This window comes from Leptodactylus fuscus, chromosome 2 (assembly GCF_031893055.1).
Source record: "Leptodactylus fuscus isolate aLepFus1 chromosome 2, aLepFus1.hap2, whole genome shotgun sequence".
Classification (NCBI taxonomy): domain Eukaryota; kingdom Metazoa; phylum Chordata; class Amphibia; order Anura; family Leptodactylidae; genus Leptodactylus; species Leptodactylus fuscus.
Window position 1 is genome coordinate 25,794,904 of NC_134266.1, and position 6,000 is coordinate 25,800,903.

General features: G+C 41.9%; 1 protein-coding gene across 1 annotated transcript in view; it reads right to left on the minus strand.

Moving 5' to 3' along the window:
• The window catches only part of ERG (ETS transcription factor ERG), a 138,802-nt gene extending 133,266 nt beyond the window's left edge, over positions 1 to 5,536 (minus strand). The window contains exon 1 of the mRNA XM_075263540.1: positions 5,274 to 5,536. The gene's annotated coding sequence lies outside the window, so the exon portion shown is untranslated. The remainder of the gene's footprint in view (positions 1 to 5,273) is intronic.
• Between the last annotated feature and the right edge of the window lie 464 nt (positions 5,537 to 6,000).

Below are 6,000 nucleotides of genomic sequence, written 5' to 3' on the forward strand. Positions count from 1 at the left end.
CAAAAAGATGCTCCAAAATTGTTATTTCATGTTGAATACAGGTATTTACTACAATAGTCCTGCCTGTAGAGGAGACTGGTCATTACAACGCCTTGTCTAGAATTCTGATCTACCGACTTCCAACGGTTCTTATTTATTATACATATTCCACATTTCCCTCAATCTCTTCCCCCTATAGTGGTTACAACTCACAACCCATCTCCTTGTATTTATTGTACTAAAGGGGTATTCGGGGTGTTATTATTGATGACCTATCTTTAGGATAGATCATCAAAATCAGATCAATGGGGGACAGTCATGATGCCCCCAACATTCAGCTGTTCAAAGGAGCTGCAATGCAATGAAACTAGCATAGCTCCATACACTGCATAGTGGCGAGGAAAGGTACTGCAAGATCAATTCCATTGACCAAATGTACAAAGCAGTTTCTTTGTAGTATGCTGTATATTTATCAGCTCAATATTCATTAACATATGATCATCAAAATACATGGATAATAATGTACAAGAATATAACATATGAGAAATATGAGATAGATAGATAGATAGATAGATAGATAGATAGATAGATAGGAGATAGATAGATAGATAGATAGATAGATAGATAGATAGATAGGAGATAGATAGATAGATAGATAGATAGATAGATAGATGATAGGTAGATAGATAGATAGATAGATAGATAGATAGATAGATAGATAGATAGGAGATAGATAGATAGATAGGAGATAGATAGATAGATAGATAGATAGATAGATAGATAGATAGATGAGATAGAAAGGTAGGTAATTAGATAGATAGATAGATAGATAGATAGATAGATAGATAGATAGATAGATAGATAGATAGATAGATATGCTATATATTTTTACTACTGCCTTTTTTTGCTATATACAGTGCCTACAAGTAGTATTCAACCCCCTGCAGATTTAGCAGGTTTACACATTCGGAATTAACTTGGCATTGTGACATTTGGACTGTAGATCAGCCTGGAAGCGTGAAATGCACTGCAGCAAAAAAGAATGTTATTTCTTTGTTTAATTTTTTTTTTAATTGTGAAAAGTTTATTCAGAGGGTCATTTATTATTCAACCCCTCAAACCACCAGAATTCTGTTTGGTTCCCCTAAAGTATTAAGAAGTAGTTCAGGCACAAAGAACAATGAGCTTCACATGTTTGGATTAATTATCTCTTTTTCCAGCCTTTTCTGACTATTTAAGACCCTCCCCAAACTTGTGAACAGCACTCATACATGGTCAACATGGGAAAGACAAAGGAGCATTCCAAGGCCATCAGAGACAAGATCGTGGAGGGTCACAAGGCTGGCAAGGGGTACAAAACCCTTTCCAAGGAGTTGGGCCTACCTGTCTCCACTGTTGGGAGCATCATCCGGAAGTGGCAGGCTTATGGAATTACTGTTAGCCTTCCACGGCCTGGACAGCCTTTGAAAGTTTCCTCCCGTGCCGAGGCCAGGCTTGTCCGAAGAGTCAAGGCTAACCCAAGGACAACAAGGAAGGAGCTCCGGGAAGATCTTATGGCAGTGGGGACATTGGTTTCAGTCAATACCATAAGTAACGTACTCCTCCGCAATGGTCTCTGTTCCAGACGAGCCCGTAAGGTACCTTTACTTTCAAAGCGTCATGTCAAGGCTCGTCTACAGTTTGCTCATGATCACTTGAAGGACTCTGAGACTGGTTCAAGGTTCTCTGGTCTGATGAGACCAAGATCGAGATCTTTGGTGCCAACCACACATGTGACGTTTGGAGACTGGATGGCACTGCATACGACCCCAAGAATACCATCCCTACAGTCAAGCATGGTGGTGGCAGCATCATGCTGTGGGGCTGCTTCTCAGCCAAGGGGCCTGGCCATCTGGTCCACATCCATGGGAAGATGGATAGCACGGCCTACCTGGAGATTTTGGCCAAGAACCTCCGCTCCTCCATCAAGGATCTTAAGATGGGTCGTCATTTCATCTTCCAACAAGACAACGACCCAAAGCACACAGCCAAGAAAACCAAGGTCTGGTTCAAGAGGGAAAAAATCAAGGTGTTGCAGTGGCCTAGTCAGTCTCCTGACCTTAACCCAATTGAAAACTTGTGGAAGGAGCTCAAGATTGAAGTCCACATGAGACACCCAAAGAACCTAGATAACTTGGAGAAGATCTGCATGGAGGAGTGGGCCAAGATAACTCCAGAGACCTGTGCCAGCCTGATCAGGTCTTATAAAAGACGATTATTAGCTGTAATTGCAAACAAGGGTTATTCCACAAAATATTAAACCTAGGGGTTGAATAATAATTGACCCACACTTTTATGTTTAAAATTTATTAAAATTTAACTGAGCAACATAACTTTTTGGTTTGTAAGATTTATGCATCTGTTAATAAATCCTGCTCTTGTTTGAAGTTTGAAGGCTCTAACTTATTTGCATCTTATCAAACCTGCTAAATCTTCAGGGAGTTGAATACTACTTGTAGGCACTGTATATATATATATATATATATATATATATATATGTAGTTCTTACTTTATTATTGGGGGGGGGGTTCTTGTATGTATTTGCTTTTCCTTTGGGTACACTGTGTCTGTTCTGCCGTTACTTTTGCTACATAACTAGAGATATTATATATTCTATAGGTAAATAATAAGTGAATGGCGGCCCACGTGACTGTTTGTGACACATACATCTGCTGTCATATGATTTGCATGTTGGGTGAGGACCGCTACCCCTGGCCGTGTACATTTCGGCATCTGTAAAAGGTTAAGTCCTCCATCCCCTACAGTGAGCTTCTTGTTAAAGAGCCGGCACTGGGGCTCAGCCGTAAGAAAAAGCTGAACTTTTCTCCCCAGTGACTACTCCGCATGTTTTCTTAATAAACCCGCTCTGGATGTGACCTTCCTGTGTTCTGTCTCTGGCAGAACAGTCTACATGCCCGATCTGCTTTCATGGGCTCCTTGTAAGATCAGGGTTACTCCTTAAGGTGTTACGTCTACAGCACATGACGGACACTTAACAAGAGCGGCTCATGCAGACTTGGACACTTGCAAGACGTAACCAAAACTGGAAAAAATAACCCAAATCAAATATTTAGGTATCAATGTGTGAGGCGCGCCATGCCTCGTACCTCTATCATCGTGCAGTCTCATAAGCGCAGGTATAGCAGAGCTGAGGTTGTAATATTGTACAATTTCTAGTGCTATTTCAATGTATTATCTAGTTATATGGGATTTTTAGAATATTCACATCACTATCTCATTGTATACGGAAACGGTAGCGACCCATGAACTATGCGGCATTACTGCAGTATGAGGAACCCTGCACTCCAGGCCTGGGACACATGGGGCAGATTTATTAAAGCAATCTAAAGCAATCTAAAAGCAAAACTGAAAGCTGTCCATAGCAACCAATCACAGCACATGGCAACCAATCACAGCTCAGCTTTCATTTTTCAGGTGCAGAATATGAAATGAAAGCTGCACTGTGATTGGTTACTATGGGCTGTGGGTGGTTGCTATGGGCAATTAAGCCAGTTTTGCTTTTATACCATTTTAATAACTCTGCCCCATAACACCCATGTGAGTCCGTGTATATCTATGGCCGTCCAGGCTCGGGCTTAGGTCTCAAAGCTGGCTTGGTGACTTGGTGCTATGGAAACTGCCTCTTTTTGAGATAACATGATGGCCTGCATTTCTACGAAAATATGGCAGTCTAGGCCCAGGCCTCACACATATAGCGTCTGCATGGACGTATGCTGAACCCCCGTGGCCCTTCTACAAAGCTCTCCCGCCATATGGGGACTCCATATATAGAGAACTACTCTGTTATATGGGATGTGAGAACATGGCATAGGGAGGTACACAGAATGGTCCCATAGACTCCTAAAGTCGCCAGATCACTGGTCCGTACTACTCAGGGGTCGCGCGAGGCCGTAATCCTGCCCTATGCCTGCTGTATTCCTTGTATTGCACAGTTTGCTGTGTTTGAGGTGGCCTGTCCCTTTAAGGCGGCAGTATCCGAACCAGAAAAACCTGAGTAAATGTTGTGATTAAACGTTCCTAAATGATGTAATACGAGAAACTACAAGACGGAGCGCGGTGCAGCGGCCTGCGAGGGGTCACTTACTAACACTCACCCTCTGCTATACACATCACCATTCATCCCAATCACCAACGACGCGGCAGAACGTAAAATATAATCCCATCTGGATGATACAAGAGGGAAGAGTCATTTACCAAACATCGCAAGAAACCCCCTCCCTCCCCTTATTAAACCTAACAACAGTCTATGTCATCTGTCAAAATACAGCGCCTCCAACCTCAGCGCCTCAAGACGAAATCTGGAGTTCCCCAAGACATCATTTGTTACCGAAATGACAAAACCGTCATCGCCTTTCATGAAATCCAGGTTAATAGATTCAAATGATCTGTCGAGCCTTAAGTAGGGCCAAGGAAAACCAGCAAAAAGTAAGAGATATGGATACAGCAGAGCCGAGTTTGTTATCGGCAGCCGCGCCAAGTCACTTGACACAACTCACGATGAAACTGCAAGATTTTTTCCGATTTATTGCGTACAACAGACAAGTTATCACAATGAATAAATAATAAACTCAGCTCTGCTACATCTGGACACGACGCAAGACTAAACACAAGCAACGATAATTCCTCATCCTCAGTCGTGACAGCTTTGACATGCAAAAGAAAATAAACTAGCAACACGTGTCTTAAATAAAACATATATAAAACGCTTGTGTCTGTACAGACGGTGATGGATATTGATGTAGCAGAGCTGGATTTGTCATGAAACTCTTGGAAATGTTATATTGTTGCACTCTGACACTTCCATAAGTGCAAATAAGTTTACCTATGGACAAATCTACAGGTAACATATCATAATTTCAACATGTGTTGTGCCAAATGACATCCTCAGCTCTGCTACATCTGAACAAAACGCAGGCATCCTCCGTCATGACAGCTTTGACATACAGAAAGTACTAGCAACCCATGTCTGAAATAAAACGTCTCAAAAGTATTTAGAAACGCTTTTTTCTGTGCAAATGGCGATCAATATCGATGTAGCAGAGCTGAAATTGTCACGATGCACTGTGATACTTCAGTAACTTTAGATAAGTCTAGCTATAGACAAAACTACAGATAATATATAGGAATATCACTATGTGTCGTTCCACATGACAGACTCAGCTCTGCTACATCTGTAAACTTTGCCGTCAACCTTGCAAAATCCTCCGAAGGAAAGAAAAATCCAGAGAACTCACCGAGTCTACGGAGTGGGAAAAGTCATAGATCCGAGGATGGGGACTTTGACAAAGCAGCAACAGATGGAGGAGGCTGGGTACAGAAAAGAGTTCTTCGGATGCTTGGGTGGTGTTTGGAGTAGCAGCAACCAGTGGAAATGTCTATGTGTGATATGGATGTCCCCTGCGAGGCGGTGGTAAATGTGGATATAGTGCAGAGCCCTGTGCTTGTGGATGGAGAGGGATGTGAACTGAGTCAGTCCCTGGCAGTAGTCTCAGCCCAGTGTATGAGTCTATCCCCTTCTCCAATCATAGATGAGTGAAAACCGACCAGAGTCCTCCCAGACTGAAACCTCCACAACTGCAGCATCATATACCCCACAGACCACCACACACGAGCCTGGAAAACAAACCCCAGCACGCCAACTCACAAGCACCGAGTGTGGACTGTATACATTCCTGCATTTAAAGCCGCAGAGCTGAAAGCAAACACCGGCACGTAAACAACTAAAACAAGAAAAGAAAGAAAAAAAACCTCCGAAAAGAGTAAAAACACACAAAAAGGAGTGAAAAACAAATAACATTCCGCAAAAATATATTGTCTTTTTAGCTTTATTTTATATCATATCAACAATATAATAATATTCAAAAAGTAAAAAATAAATAAGTAGGGCAAAATATAAAAATAAGGTAATAATAGGGATCAATGGCAGCTGATATAGACCCGTGCAGAGCCCAAATTTTTGAA